A 15,090-nucleotide genomic window follows, 5' to 3' on the forward strand; every position below is an offset into this window, starting at 1 on the left:
CACTCCTGGCTTATTAACCAGTTTGGATAAATAGATTGATAAGAAAGCAGCTCTTACTCCTAAAGTTTAGGCCGTCTCAAATGAATGACTGTTAACATATGTCTGCCCCACAGAGACAGATCACTTCTAATAAGTGGGTTCTCTATATGTCACTGATTACAGACATACTAACTAGAGCTATCGGTATGGTCTTGAATGCGAAAACTCTTATTTTCTCATATGAAAATGTAGTTTTTCATACTTCCAAAAAAAGTGCCTTAAGCATGGTCTTCAATGTGTGCGCGCACGTGGACATTCATATGCAACTACGTTTCCATACAGAGTCTCAAAATCATAGATATATTCATACCTCAGTAAGAATACATGTTGCAATTTACATCCTGCGTGCAGACTGGCCTTGTAGCTCAGTGGCAGAGCACTGGTCTTGAAAACCAGGGGTCATGAGTTCAAGCCTCATCAGGGCCTTTTTACATGAGTCTTTCTGTATGTTGTTTTCAAGTCATTCTTCCCTGGAGTCACACCTTGCTTTAGGATTGCTTATTGCCAAGCTTCCCTTTCCTGCTTTCATATTATCAAGAAAATATCATGAAGATCATTGAATTATAAATTATTGCATCACCCCTTCCGATCGCCTGACGAACGCCTGACAAACGCCATTCTCACCCTGCCGGGCAAGCCCTGCCGGGCAAAGCCAAATAAGCCATGCATATTTACAGTTCCTTTGAAAGGCAGAGCGAGGACTAGGACCTCTGTTCCGACTGAATCTGCATCCACAGAAAGGATGTTATAAGGCCCTACAAATTTCACCAAGGAGATGTGAAAGTCTTCCCCCATAAAATACTTTTTTTCCCAGATACCCCGGCTCTTAGGCAAATGAGGTTACTCCTCAAAACCCCACCCCCACTCACCATAAATATCCTTCTCTCCTGCTGTCCATTCAAATGATACAAGGTATCTTGTACATAGAGAGAAAGGGAGAATAGGCAGACTTGCTTCAAAGATTTGGTGACCTTGGATGGGTGGGTTGAATGAAGAAGTGAACCTGGTTTCTGGGAAAGGAGTATCGAGATGAAGATGAGGAAAAGTGAACATGGACCACATTCATAGGTTAGAGAAATACATTTAATAGGTTGAATGGTTTTGAAAAGTGAACTTCGAGCAGTAATTGTTGGTTTTTAAACTGCAAAGAAATTAAAAATGAATGTGGGATTGGAGGCACACTCTGAGCAGAAAAGCACCATAAGCTGCTATGGTGCAACTCAAGATGGTGAATAGAACCTTTAATATGATGATGCTCTTCTTTTGCTAGTTTTTTCGAGTCACCTTTTATTATAAGTAGCTGATACAGCATTTTTTGCAGCTCTTCAGTTTATGGTTATCATGTGAGAACACTGTTTTCATCATATTTATTATTCTACAAATGTATTTTTAAATGCACTGATGTGGTGTTTGCATGAAATGCAAGATGGCACATCATGGAATGTTTAAACTGAGCATCGCGGAGGATATGTGATATTTGGCACCCAGAGGAGTAGGACACGTAGATCCTATAAGAAGTAAAGACTCTCTAGCAAGGGCCGTCCATACTCTGAGTTTAAACTTTACTTTTTGTGAAATGGTTTATGAAAAACAACACGGCTGCTCCAGGTGAGGCTCGAACTCACAACCTCGGCATGGCTCAGTGCAAGTACTGCTGTATAAGTACCGCGCGCTAACCGATTGCGCCACTGGAGCTCTCTCTTTTCACATCTCCCCAGGTGAGCCATCTACAGCTGACCAAGTAGATGACAGACACTGCTCCATCATTCACTGTGCAAGATCGACTCACATGCTAGCATGTTATCATGACTATTAAAAATACAGTCCAAACGGAATAGATTCTATAATTGTCCTATAACATATGCTCTGTCTATTCAAAACCCCATAGAATTATATCTTGACAGTTCTGACAAAGTCTAGGGGAATCTTATGAATATTTGTAATTAGCACATAGTAAGAATTTCCCAAAAATGAAATGTAGGTCCCTGATTGGGGGAAGACGTGGAATGTGAGATCTTGCCTCAGCTGTTTTTTTCTTTTTTAGGTACAGTATATTGACACTTCAGTACCTTTTGTGAAGCAAGGTTTCAGATGGGGCTGTAGGGCAGACGAGGTGGCCGAGTGGTTAAGGCGATGGACTGCTAATCCATTGTGCTCTGCACGCGTGGGTTCGAATCCCACCTTCGTCGGAAAGCCATCAGAGTCTCTTTTGATGGCCAGCATTTCTTGTAGTATAATTACACTCTCTTTCAAGACAGAGCCAGGATCCGCTAGATGGGATCATCTGACTGTTCCATTTTAACAAATATGTCAAATAAAGTGAAGTATTTTGTGCGTAATAGAAATTAGATCTTTCATGGAGTTTCCAGAGGATTGCCTTTCACTCACTCCTGGCTTATTAACCAGTTTGGATAAATAGATTGATAAGAAAGCAGCTCTTACTCCTAAAGTTTAGGCCGTCTCAAATGAATGACTGTTAACATATGTCTGCCCCACAGAGACAGATCACTTCTAATAAGTGGGTTCTCTATATGTCACTGATTGCAGACATACTAACTAGAGCTATCGGTATGGTCTTGAATGCGAAAACTCTTATTTTCTCATATGAAAATGTAGTTTTTCATACTTCCAAAAAAAGTGCCTTAAGCATGGTCTTCAATGTGTGCGCGCACGTGGACATTCATATGCAACTACGTTTCCATACAGAGTCTCAAAATCATAGATATATTCATACCTCAGTAAGAATACATGTTGCAATTTACATCCTGCGTGCAGACTGGCCTTGTAGCTCAGTGGCAGAGCACTGGTCTTGTAAACCAGGGGTCATGAGTTCAAGCCTCATCAGGGCCTTTTTACATGAGTCTTTCTGTATGTTGTTTTCAAGTCATTCTTCCCTGGAGTCACACCTTGCTTTAGGATTGCTTATTGCCAAGCTTCCCTTTCCTGCTTTCATATTATCAAGAAAATATCATGAAGATCATTGAATTATAAATTATTGCCTCACCCCTTCCGATCGCCTGACGAACGCCTGACAAACGCCATTCTCACCCTGCCGGGCAAGCCCTGCCGGGCAAAGCCAAATAAGCCATGCATATTTACAGTTCCTTTGAAAGGCAGAGCGAGGACTAGGACCTCTGTTCCGACTGAATCTGCATCCACAGAAAGGATGTTATAAGGCCCTACAAATTTCACCAAGGAGATGTGAAAGTCTTCCCCCATAAAATACTTTTTTTCCCAGATACCCCGGCTCTTAGGCAAATGAGGTTACTCCTCAAAACCCCACCCCCACTCACCATAAATATCCTTCTCTCCTGCTGTCCATTCAAATGATACAAGGTATCTTGTACATAGAGAGAAAGGGAGAATAGGCAGACTTGCTTCAAAGATTTGGTGACTTTGGATGGGTGGGTTGAATGAAGAAGTGAACCTGGTTTCTGGGAAAGGAGTATCGAGATGAAGATGAGGAAAAGTGAACATGGACCACATTCATAGGTTAGAGAAATACATTTAATAGGTTGAATGGTTTTGAAAAGTGAACTTCGAGCAGTAATTGTTGGTTTTTAAACTGCAAAGAAATTAAAAATGAATGTGGGATTGGAGGCACACTCTGAACAGAAAGGCACCATAAGCTGCTATGGTGCAACTCAAGATGGTGAATAGAACCTTTAATATGATGATGCTCTTCTTTTGCTAGTTTTTTCGAGTCACCTTTTATTGTAAGTAGCTGATACAGCATTTTTTGCAGCTCTTGTTTATGGTTATCATGTGAGAACACAGTTTTCATCATATTTATTATTCTACAAATGTATTTTTAAATGCACTGATGTGGTGTTTGCATGAAATGCAAGATGGCACATCATGGAATGTTTAAACTGAGCATCGCGGAGGATATGTGATATTTGGCACCCAGAGGAGTAGGACACGTAGATCCTATAAGAAGTAAAGACTCTCTAGCAAGGGCCGTCCATACTCTGAGTTTAAACTTTACTTTTTGTGAAATGGTTTATGAAAAACAACACGGCTGCTCCAGGTGAGGCTCGAACTCACAACCTCGGCATGGCTCAGTGCAAGTACTGCTGTATAAGTACCGCGCGCTAACCGATTGCGCCACTGGAGCTCTCTCTTTGCACATCTCCCCAGGTGAGCCATCTACAGCTGACCAAGTAGATGACAGACACTGCTCCATCATTCACTGTGCAAGATCGACTCACATGCTAGCATGTTATCATGACTATTAAAAATACAGTCCAAACGGAATAGATTCTATAATTGTCCTATAACATATGCTCTGTCTATTCAAAACCCCATAGAATTATATCTTGACAGTTCTGACAAAGTCTAGGGGAATCTTATGAATATTTGTAATTAGCACATAGTAAGAATTTCCCAAAAATGAAATGTAGGTCCCTGATTGGGGGAAGACGTGGAATGTGAGATCTTGCCTCAGCTGTTTTTTTCTTTTTTAGGTACAGTATATTGACACTTCAGTACCTTTTGTGAAACAAGGTTTCAGATGGGGCTGTAGGGCAGACGAGGTGGCCGAGTGGTTAAGGCGATGGACTGCTAATCCATTGTGCTCTGCACGCGTGGGTTCAAATCCCAACTTCGTCGGAAAGCCATCAGAGTCTCTTTTGATGGCCAGCATTTCTTGTAGTATAATTACACTCTCTTTCAAGACAGAGCCAGGATCCGCTAGATGGGATCATCTGACTGTTCCATTTTAACAAATATGTCAAATAAAGTGAAGTATTTTGTGCGTAATAGAAATTAGATCTTTCATGGAGTTTCCAGAGGATTGCCTTTCACTCACTCCTGGCTTATTAACCAGTTTGGATAAATAGATTGATAAGAAAGCAGCTCTTACTCCTAAAGTTTAGGCCGTCTCAAATGAATGACTGTTAACATATGTCTGCCCCACAGAGACAGATCACTTCTAATAAGTGGGTTCTCTATATGTCACTGATTACAGACATACTAACTAGAGCTATCGGTATGGTCTTGAATGCGAAAACTCTTATTTTCTCATATGAAAATGTAGTTTTTCATACTTCCAAAAAAAGTGCCTTAAGCATGGTCTTCAATGTGTGCGCGCACGTGGACATTCATATGCAACTACGTTTCCATACAGAGTCTCAAAATCATAGATATATTCATACCTCAGTAAGAATACATGTTGCAATTTACATCCTGCGTGCAGACTGGCCTTGTAGCTCAGTGGCAGAGCACTGGTCTTGAAAACCAGGGGTCATGAGTTCAAGCCTCATCAGGGCCTTTTTACATGAGTCTTTCTGTATGTTGTTTTCAAGTCATTCTTCCCTGGAGTCACACCTTGCTTTAGGATTGCTTATTGCCAAGCTTCCCTTTCCTGCTTTCATATTATCAAGAAAATATCATGAAGATCATTGAATTATAAATTATTGCATCACCCCTTCCGATCGCCTGACGAACGCCTGACAAACGCCATTCTCACCCTGCCGGGCAAGCCCTGCCGGGCAAAGCCAAATAAGCCATGCATATTTACAGTTCCTTTGAAAGGCAGAGCGAGGACTAGGACCTCTGTTCCGACTGAATCTGCATCCACAGAAAGGATGTTATAAGGCCCTACAAATTTCACCAAGGAGATGTGAAAGTCTTCCCCCATAAAATACTTTTTTTCCCAGATACCCCGGCTCTTAGGCAAATGAGGTTACTCCTCAAAACCCCACCCCCACTCACCATAAATATCCTTCTCTCCTGCTGTCCATTCAAATGATACAAGGTATCTTGTACATAGAGAGAAAGGGAGAATAGGCAGACTTGCTTCAAAGATTTGGTGACCTTGGATGGGTGGGTTGAATGAAGAAGTGAACCTGGTTTCTGGGAAAGGAGTATCGAGATGAAGATGAGGAAAAGTGAACATGGACCACATTCATAGGTTAGAGAAATACATTTAATAGGTTGAATGGTTTTGAAAAGTGAACTTCGAGCAGTAATTGTTGGTTTTTAAACTGCAAAGAAATTAAAAATGAATGTGGGATTGGAGGCACACTCTGAACAGAAAGGCACCATAAGCTGCTATGGTGCAACTCAAGATGGTGAATAGAACCTTTAATATGATGATGCTCTTCTTTTGCTAGTTTTTTCGAGTCACCTTTTATTGTAAGTAGCTGATACAGCATTTTTTGCAGCTCTTCAGTTTATGGTTATCATGTGAGAACACTGTTTTCATCATATTTATTATTCTACAAATGTATTTTTAAATGCACTGATGTGGTGTTTGCATGAAATGCAAGATGGCACATCATGGAATGTTTAAACTGAGCATCGCGGAGGATATGTGATATTTGGCACCCAGAGGAGTAGGACACGTAGATCCTATAAGAAGTAAAGACTCTCTAGCAAGGGCCGTCCATACTCTGAGTTTAAACTTTACTTTTTGTGAAATGGTTTATGAAAAACAACACAGCTGCTCCAGGTGAGGCTCGAACTCACAACCTCGGCATGGCTCAGTGCAAGTACTGCTGTATAAGTACCGCGCGCTAACCGATTGCGCCACTGGAGCTCTCTCTTTGCACATCTCCCCAGGTGAGCCATCTACAGCTGACCAAGTAGATGACAGACACTGCTCCATCATTCACTGTGCAAGATCGACTCACATGCTAGCATGTTATCATGACTATTAAAAATACAGTCCAAACGGAATAGATTCTATAATTGTCCTATAACATATGCTCTGTCTATTCAAAACCCCATAGAATTATATCTTGACAGTTCTGACAAAGTCTAGGGGAATCTTATGAATATTTGTAATTAGCACATAGTAAGAATTTCCCAAAAATGAAATGTAGGTCCCTGATTGGGGGAAGACGTGGAATGTGAGATCTTGCCTCAGCTGTTTTTTTCTTTTTTAGGTACAGTATATTGACACTTCAGTACCTTTTGTGAAACAAGGTTTCAGATGGGGCTGTAGGGCAGACGAGGTGGCCGAGTGGTTAAGGCGATGGACTGCTAATCCATTGTGCTCTGCACGCGTGGGTTCAAATCCCACCTTCGTCGGAAAGCCATCAGAGTCTCTTTTGATGGCCAGCATTTCTTGTAGTATAATTACACTCTCTTTCAAGACAGAGCCAGGATCCGCTAGATGGGATCATCTGACTGTTCCATTTTAACAAATATGTCAAATAAAGTGAAGTATTTTGTGCGTAATAGAAATTAGATCTTTCATGGAGTTTCCAGAGGATTGCCTTTCACTCACTCCTGGCTTATTAACCAGTTTGGATAAATAGATTGATAAGAAAGCAGCTCTTACTCCTAAAGTTTAGGCCGTCTCAAATGAATGACTGTTAACATATGTCTGCCCCACAGAGACAGATCACTTCTAATAAGTGGGTTCTCTATATGTCACTGATTACAGACATACTAACTAGAGCTATCGGTATGGTCTTGAATGCGAAAACTCTTATTTTCTCATATGAAAATGTAGTTTTTCATACTTCCAAAAAAAGTGCCTTAAGCATGGTCTTCAATGTGTGCGCGCACGTGGACATTCATATGCAACTACGTTTCCATACAGAGTCTCAAAATCATAGATATATTCATACCTCAGTAAGAATACATGTTGCAATTTACATCCTGCGTGCAGACTGGCCTTGTAGCTCAGTGGCAGAGCACTGGTCTTGAAAACCAGGGGTCATGAGTTCAAGCCTCATCAGGGCCTTTTTACATGAGTCTTTCTGTATGTTGTTTTCAAGTCATTCTTCCCTGGAGTCACACCTTGCTTTAGGATTGCTTATTGCCAAGCTTCCCTTTCCTGCTTTCATATTATCAAGAAAATATCATGAAGATCATTGAATTATAAATTATTGCATCACCCCTTCCGATCGCCTGACGAACGCCTGACAAACGCCATTCTCACCCTGCCGGGCAAGCCCTGCCGGGCAAAGCCAAATAAGCCATGCATATTTACAGTTCCTTTGAAAGGCAGAGCGAGGACTAGGAACTCTGTTCCGACTGAATCTGCATCCACAGAAAGGATGTTATAAGGCCCTACAAATTTCACCAAGGAGATGTGAAAGTCTTCCCCCATAAAATACTTTTTTTCCCAGATACCCCGGCTCTTAGGCAAATGAGGTTACTCCTCAAAACCCCACCCCCACTCACCATAAATATCCTTCTCTCCTGCTGTCCATTCAAATGATACAAGGTATCTTGTACATAGAGAGAAAGGGAGAATAGGCAGACTTGCTTCAAAGATTTGGTGACCTTGGATGGGTGGGTTGAATGAAGAAGTGAACCTGGTTTCTGGGAAAGGAGTATCGAGATGAAGATGAGGAAAAGTGAACATGGACCACATTCATAGGTTAGAGAAATACATTTAATAGGTTGAATGGTTTTGAAAAGTGAACTTCGAGCAGTAATTGTTGGTTTTTAAACTGCAAAGAAATTAAAAATGAATGTGGGATTGGAGGCACACTCTGAGCAGAAAAGCACCATAAGCTGCTATGGTGCAACTCAAGATGGTGAATAGAACCTTTAATATGATGATGCTCTTCTTTTGCTAGTTTTTTCGAGTCACCTTTTATTGTAAGTAGCTGATACAGCATTTTTTGCAGCTCTTCAGTTTATGGTTATCATGTGAGAACACTGTTTTCATCATATTTATTATTCTACAAATGTATTTTTAAATGCACTGATGTGGTGTTTGCATGAAATGCAAGATGGCACATCATGGAATGTTTAAACTGAGCATCGCGGAGGATATGTGATATTTGGCACCCAGAGGAGTAGGACACGTAGATCCTATAAGAAGTAAAGACTCTCTAGCAAGGGCCGTCCATACTCTGAGTTTAAACTTTACTTTTTGTGAAATGGTTTATGAAAATCAACACGGCTGCTACAGGTGAGGCTCGAACTCACAACCTCGGCATGGCTCAGTGCAAGTACTGCTGTATAAGTACCGCGCGCTAACCGATTGCGCCACTGGAGCTCTCTCTTTTCACATCTCCCCAGGTGAGCCATCTACAGCTGACCAAGTAGATGACAGACACTGCTCCATCATTCACTGTGCAAGATCGACTCACATGCTAGCATGTTATCATGACTATTAAAAATACAGTCCAAACGGAATAGATTCTATAATTGTCCTATAACATATGCTCTGTCTATTCAAAACCCCATAGAATTATATCTTGACAGTTCTGACAAAGTCTAGGGGAATCTTATGAATATTTGTAATTAGCACATAGTAAGAATTTCCCAAAAATGAAATGTAGGTCCCTGATTGGGGGAAGACGTGGAATGTGAGATCTTGCCTCAGCTGTTTTTTTCTTTTTTAGGTACAGTATATTGACACTTCAGTACCTTTTGTGAAGCAAGGTTTCAGATGGGGCTGTAGGGCAGACGAGGTGGCCGAGTGGTTAAGGCGATGGACTGCTAATCCATTGTGCTCTGCACGCGTGGGTTCGAATCCCACCTTCGTCGGAAAGCCATCAGAGTATCTTTTGATGGCCAGCATTTCTTGTAGTATAATTACACTCTCTTTCAAGACAGAGCCAGGATCCGCTAGATGGGATCATCTGACTGTTCCATTTTAACAAATATGTCAAATAAAGTGAAGTATTTTGTGCGTAATAGAAATTAGATCTTTCATGGAGTTTCCAGAGGATTGCCTTTCACTCACTCCTGGCTTATTAACCAGTTTGGATAAATAGATTGATAAGAAAGCAGCTCTTACTCCTAAAGTTTAGGCCGTCTCAAATGAATGACTGTTAACATATGTCTGCCCCACAGAGACAGATCACTTCTAATAAGTGGGTTCTCTATATGTCACTGATTGCAGACATACTAACTAGAGCTATCGGTATGGTCTTGAATGCGAAAACTCTTATTTTCTCATATGAAAATGTAGTTTTTCATACTTCCAAAAAAAGTGCCTTAAGCATGGTCTTCAATGTGTGCGCACACGTGGACATTCATATGCAACTACGTTTCCATACAGAGTCTCAAAATCATAGATATATTCATACCTCAGTAAGAATACATGTTGCAATTTACATCCTGCGTGCAGACTGGCCTTGTAGCTCAGTGGCAGAGCACTGGTCTTGTAAACCAGGGGTCATGAGTTCAAGCCTCATCAGGGCCTTTTTACATGAGTCTTTCTGTATGTTGTTTTCAAGTCATTCTTCCCTGGAGCCACACCTTGCTTTAGGATTGCTTATTGCCAAGCTTCCCTTTCCTGCTTTCATATTATCAAGAAAATATCATGAAGATCATTGAATTATAAATTATTGCCTCACCCCTTCCGAACGCCTGACAAACGCCATTCTCACCCTGCCGGGCAAGCCCTGCCGGGCAAAGCCAAATAAGCCATGCATATTTACAGTTCCTTTGAAAGGCAGAGCGAGGACTAGGACCTCTGTTCCGACTGAATCTGCATCCACAGAAAGGATGTTATAAGGCCCTACAAATTTCACCAAGGAGATGTGAAAGTCTTCCCCCATAAAATACTTTTTTTCCCAGATACCCCGGCTCTTAGGCAAATGAGGTTACTCCTCAAAACCCCACCCCCACTCACCATAAATATCCTTCTCTCCTGCTGTCCATTCAAATGATACAAGGTATCTTGTACATAGAGAGAAAGGGAGAATAGGCAGACTTGCTTCAAAGATTTGGTGACTTTGGATGGGTGGGTTGAATGAAGAAGTGAACCTGGTTTCTGGGAAAGGAGTATCGAGATGAAGATGAGGAAAAGTGAACATGGACCACATTCATAGGTTAGAGAAATACATTTAATAGGTTGAATGGTTTTGAAAAGTGAACTTCGAGCAGTAATTGTTGGTTTTTAAACTGCAAAGAAATTAAAAATGAATGTGGGATTGGAGGCACACTCTGAACAGAAAAGCACCATAAGCTGCTATGGTGCAACTCAAGATGGTGAATAGAACCTTTAATATGATGATGCTCTTCTTTTGCTAGTTTTTTCGAGTCACCTTTTATTGTAAGTAGCTGATACAGCATTTTTTGCAGCTCTTCAGTTTATGGTTATCATGTGAGAACACAGTTTTCATCATATTTATTATTCTACAAATGTATTTTTAAATGCACTGATGTGGTGTTTGCATGAAATGCAAGATGGCACATCATGGAATGTTTAAACTGAGCATCGCGGAGGATATGTGATATTTGGCACCCAGAGGAGTAGGACACGTAGATCCTATAAGAAGTAAAGACTCTCTAGCAAGGGCCGTCCATACTCTGAGTTTAAACTTTACCTTTTGTGAAATGGTTTATGAAAAACAACACGGCTGCTCCAGGTGAGGCTCGAACTCACAACCTCAGCATGGCTCAGTGCAAGTACTGCTGTATAAGTACCGCGCGCTAACCGATTGCGCCACTGGAGCTCTCTCTTTTCACATCTCCCCAGGTGAGCCATCTACAGCTGACCAAGTAGATGACAGACACTGCTCCATCATTCACTGTGCAAGATCGACTCACATGCTAGCATGTTATCATGACTATTAAAAATACAGTCCAAACGGAATAGATTCTATAATTGTCCTATAACATATGCTCTGTCTATTCAAAACCCCATAGAATTATATCTTGACAGTTCTGACAAAGTCTAGGGGAATCTTATGAATATTTGTAATTAGCACATAGTAAGAATTTCCCAAAAATGAAATGTAGGTCCCTGATTGGGGGAAGACGTGGAATGTGAGATCTTGCCTCAGCTGTTTTTTTCTTTTTTAGGTACAGTATATTGACACTTCAGTACCTTTTGTGAAGCAAGGTTTCAGATGGGGCTGTAGGGCAGACGAGGTGGCCGAGTGGTTAAGGCGATGGACTGCTAATCCATTGTGCTCTGCATGCGTGGGTTCGAATCCCACCTTCGTCGGAAAGCCATCAGAGTCTCTTTTGATGGCCAGCATTTCTTGTAGTATAATTACACTCTCTTTCAAGACAGAGCCAGGATCCGCTAGATGGGATCATCTGACTGTTCCATTTTAACAAATATGTCAAATAAAGTGAAGTATTTTGTGCGTAATAGAAATTAGATCTTTCATGGAGTTTCCAGAGGATTGCCTTTCACTCACTCCTGGCTTATTAACCAGTTTGGATAAATAGATTGATAAGAAAGCAGCTCTTACTCCTAAAGTTTAGGCCGTCTCAAATGAATGACTGTTAACATATGTCTGCCCCACAGAGACAGATCACTTCTAATAAGTGGGTTCTCTATATGTCACTGATTACAGACATACTAACTAGAGCTATCGGTATGGTCTTGAATGCGAAAACTCTTATTTTCTCATATGAAAATGTAGTTTTTCATACTTCCAAAAAAAGTGCCTTAAGCATGGTCTTCAATGTGTGCGCGCACGTGGACATTCATATGCAACTACGTTTCCATACAGAGTCTCAAAATCATAGATATATTCATACCTCAGTAAGAATACATGTTGCAATTTACATCCTGCGTGCAGACTGGCCTTGTAGCTCAGTGGCAGAGCACTGGTCTTGAAAACCAGGGGTCATGAGTTCAAGTCTCATCAGGGCCTTTTTACATGAGTCTTTCTGTATGTTGTTTTCAAGTCATTCTTCCCTGGAGTCACACCTTGCTTTAGGATTGCTTATTGCCAAGCTTCCCTTTCCTGCTTTCATATTATCAAGAAAATATCATGAAGATCATTGAATTATAAATTATTGCATCACCCCTTCCGATCGCCTGACGAACGCCTGACAAACGCCATTCTCACCCTGCCGGGCAAGCCCTGCCGGGCAAAGCCAAATAAGCCATGCAAATTTACAGTTCCTTTGAAAGGCAGAGCGAGGACTAGGACCTCTGTTCCGACTGAATCTGCATCCACAGAAAGGATGTTATAAGGCCCTACAAATTTCACCAAGGAGATGTGAAAGTCTTCCCCCATAAAATACTTTTTTTCCCAGATACCCCGGCTCTTAGGCAAATGAGGTTACTCCTCAAAACCCCACCCCCACTCACCATAAATATCCTTCTCTCCTGCTGTCCATTCAAATGATACAAGGTATCTTGTACATAGAGAGAAAGGGAGAATAGGCAGACTTGCTTCAAAGATTGGTGACCTTGGATGGGTGGGTTGAATGAAGAAGTGAACCTGGTTTCTGGGAAAGGAGTATCGAGATGAAGATGAGGAAAAGTGAACATGGACCACATTCATAGGTTAGAGAAATACATTTAATAGGTTGAATGGTTTTGAAAAGTGAACTTCGAGCAGTAATTGTTGGTTTTTAAACTGCAAAGAAATTAAAAATGAATGTGGGATTGGAGGCACACTCTGAACAGAAAGGCACCATAAGCTGCTATGGTGCAACTCAAGATGGTGAATAGAACCTTTAATATGATGATGCTCTTCTTTTGCTAGTTTTTTCGAGTCACCTTTTATTGTAAGTAGCTGATACAGCATTTTTTGCAGCTCTTCAGTTTATGGTTATCATGTGAGAACACTGTTTTCATCATATTTATTATTCTACAAATGTATTTTTAAATGCACTGATGTGGTGTTTGCATGAAATGCAAGATGGCACATCATGGAATGTTTAAACTGAGCATCGCGGAGGATATGTGATATTTGGCACCCAGAGGAGTAGGACACGTAGATCCTATAAGAAGTAAAGACTCTCTAGCAAGGGCCGTCCATACTCTGAGTTTAAACTTTACTTTTTGTGAAATGGTTTATGAAAAACAACACGGCTGCTCCAGGTGAGGCTCGAACTCACAACCTCGGCATGGCTCAGTGCAAGTACTGCTGTATAAGTACCGCGCGCTAACCGATTGCGCCACTGGAGCTCTCTCTTTGCACATCTCCCCAGGTGAGCCATCTACAGCTGACCAAGTAGATGACAGACACTGCTCCATCATTCACTGTGCAAGATCGACTCACATGCTAGCATGTTATCATGACTATTAAAAATACAGTCCAAACGGAATAGATTCTATAATTGTCCTATAACATATGCTCTGTCTATTCAAAACCCCATAGAATTATATCTTGACAGTTCTGACAAAGTCTAGGGGAATCTTATGAATATTTGTAATTAGCACATAGTAAGAATTTCCCAAAAATGAAATGTAGGTCCCTGATTGGGGGAAGACGTGGAATGTGAGATCTTGCCTCAGCTGTTTTTTTCTTTTTTAGGTACAGTATATTGACACTTCAGTACCTTTTGTGAAACAAGGTTTCAGATGGGGCTGTAGGGCAGACGAGGTGGCCGAGTGGTTAAGGCGATGGACTGCTAATCCATTGTGCTCTGCACGCGTGGGTTCAAATCCCACCTTCGTCGGAAAGCCATCAGAGTCTCTTTTGATGGCCAGCATTTCTTGTAGTATAATTACACTCTCTTTCAAGACAGAGCCAGGATCCGCTAGATGGGATCATCTGACTGTTCCATTTTAACAAATATGTCAAATAAAGTGAAGTATTTTGTGCGTAATAGAAATTAGATCTTTCATGGAGTTTCCAGAGGATTGCCTTTCACTCACTCCTGGCTTATTAACCAGTTTGGATAAATAGATTGATAAGAAAGCAGCTCTTACTCCTAAAGTTTAGGCCGTCTCAAATGAATGACTGTTAACATATGTCTGCCCCACAGAGACAGATCACTTCTAATAAGTGGGTTCTCTATATGTCACTGATTACAGACATACTAACTAGAGCTATCGGTATGGTCTTGAATGCGAAAACTCTTATTTTCTCATATGAAAATGTAGTTTTTCATACTTCCAAAAAAAGTGCCTTAAGCATGGTCTTCAATGTGTGCGCGCACGTGGACATTCATATGCAACTACGTTTCCATACAGAGTCTCAAAATCATAGATATATTCATACCTCAGTAAGAATACATGTTGCAATTTACATCCTGCGTGCAGACTGGCCTTGTAGCTCAGTGGCAGAGCACTGGTCTTGAAAACCAGGGGTCATGAGTTCAAGCCTCATCAGGGCCTTTTTACATGAGTCTTTCTGTATGTTGTTTTCAAGTCATTCTTCCCTGGAGTCACACCTTGCTTTAGGATTGCTTATTGCCAAGCTTCCCTTTCCT

The 15,090-nt window shown here is 41.1% G+C and overlaps 16 non-coding genes across 16 annotated transcripts; 11 read left to right on the top strand and 5 right to left on the bottom strand.

Annotated features, from left to right (window-relative positions):
* The first annotated feature begins 393 nt into the window (after positions 1-393).
* Positions 394-465, top strand: TRNAS-UGA (transfer RNA serine (anticodon UGA)). Its single transcript has one exon. It is a non-coding gene; the product is annotated as a tRNA-Ser (tRNA).
* Positions 466-1,639: 1,174 nt separating this feature from the next.
* TRNAI-UAU (transfer RNA isoleucine (anticodon UAU)) lies at positions 1,640-1,734 on the bottom strand. The gene is made up of 2 exons: positions 1,697-1,734; positions 1,640-1,675 (listed from the first exon to the last, which is right to left on the bottom strand). It is a non-coding gene; the product is annotated as a tRNA-Ile (tRNA).
* Positions 1,735-2,146: 412 nt separating this feature from the next.
* Positions 2,147-2,228, top strand: TRNAS-GCU (transfer RNA serine (anticodon GCU)). The gene has a single exon. It is a non-coding gene; the product is annotated as a tRNA-Ser (tRNA).
* Positions 2,229-2,817: 589 nt separating this feature from the next.
* Positions 2,818-2,889, top strand: TRNAT-UGU (transfer RNA threonine (anticodon UGU)). The gene has a single exon. It is a non-coding gene; the product is annotated as a tRNA-Thr (tRNA).
* Positions 2,890-4,061: 1,172 nt separating this feature from the next.
* On the bottom strand, positions 4,062-4,156 carry TRNAI-UAU (transfer RNA isoleucine (anticodon UAU)). Its single transcript has 2 exons — positions 4,119-4,156; positions 4,062-4,097 (listed from the first exon to the last, which is right to left on the bottom strand). It is a non-coding gene; the product is annotated as a tRNA-Ile (tRNA).
* Positions 4,157-5,239: 1,083 nt separating this feature from the next.
* On the top strand, positions 5,240-5,311 carry TRNAS-UGA (transfer RNA serine (anticodon UGA)). The gene has a single exon. It is a non-coding gene; the product is annotated as a tRNA-Ser (tRNA).
* A 1,174-nt stretch (positions 5,312-6,485) lies between these two features.
* TRNAI-UAU (transfer RNA isoleucine (anticodon UAU)) lies at positions 6,486-6,580 on the bottom strand. The gene is made up of 2 exons: positions 6,543-6,580; positions 6,486-6,521 (listed from the first exon to the last, which is right to left on the bottom strand). It is a non-coding gene; the product is annotated as a tRNA-Ile (tRNA).
* A 412-nt stretch (positions 6,581-6,992) lies between these two features.
* Positions 6,993-7,074, top strand: TRNAS-GCU (transfer RNA serine (anticodon GCU)). Its single transcript has one exon. It is a non-coding gene; the product is annotated as a tRNA-Ser (tRNA).
* Positions 7,075-7,663: 589 nt separating this feature from the next.
* TRNAS-UGA (transfer RNA serine (anticodon UGA)) lies at positions 7,664-7,735 on the top strand. Its single transcript has one exon. It is a non-coding gene; the product is annotated as a tRNA-Ser (tRNA).
* A 1,681-nt stretch (positions 7,736-9,416) lies between these two features.
* On the top strand, positions 9,417-9,498 carry TRNAS-GCU (transfer RNA serine (anticodon GCU)). Its single transcript has one exon. It is a non-coding gene; the product is annotated as a tRNA-Ser (tRNA).
* A 589-nt stretch (positions 9,499-10,087) lies between these two features.
* On the top strand, positions 10,088-10,159 carry TRNAT-UGU (transfer RNA threonine (anticodon UGU)). The gene has a single exon. It is a non-coding gene; the product is annotated as a tRNA-Thr (tRNA).
* Positions 10,160-11,322: 1,163 nt separating this feature from the next.
* Positions 11,323-11,417, bottom strand: TRNAI-UAU (transfer RNA isoleucine (anticodon UAU)). The gene is made up of 2 exons: positions 11,380-11,417; positions 11,323-11,358 (listed from the first exon to the last, which is right to left on the bottom strand). It is a non-coding gene; the product is annotated as a tRNA-Ile (tRNA).
* Positions 11,418-12,500: 1,083 nt separating this feature from the next.
* On the top strand, positions 12,501-12,572 carry TRNAS-UGA (transfer RNA serine (anticodon UGA)). Its single transcript has one exon. It is a non-coding gene; the product is annotated as a tRNA-Ser (tRNA).
* Positions 12,573-13,745: 1,173 nt separating this feature from the next.
* TRNAI-UAU (transfer RNA isoleucine (anticodon UAU)) lies at positions 13,746-13,840 on the bottom strand. Its single transcript has 2 exons — positions 13,803-13,840; positions 13,746-13,781 (listed from the first exon to the last, which is right to left on the bottom strand). It is a non-coding gene; the product is annotated as a tRNA-Ile (tRNA).
* Positions 13,841-14,252: 412 nt separating this feature from the next.
* TRNAS-GCU (transfer RNA serine (anticodon GCU)) lies at positions 14,253-14,334 on the top strand. The gene has a single exon. It is a non-coding gene; the product is annotated as a tRNA-Ser (tRNA).
* A 589-nt stretch (positions 14,335-14,923) lies between these two features.
* Positions 14,924-14,995, top strand: TRNAS-UGA (transfer RNA serine (anticodon UGA)). Its single transcript has one exon. It is a non-coding gene; the product is annotated as a tRNA-Ser (tRNA).
* The last annotated feature ends 95 nt before the right edge of the window (positions 14,996-15,090 follow it).

This window comes from Triturus cristatus, chromosome 12, assembly GCF_964204655.1.
Source record: "Triturus cristatus chromosome 12, aTriCri1.1, whole genome shotgun sequence".
In the NCBI taxonomy this organism is placed as follows: domain Eukaryota; kingdom Metazoa; phylum Chordata; class Amphibia; order Caudata; family Salamandridae; genus Triturus; species Triturus cristatus.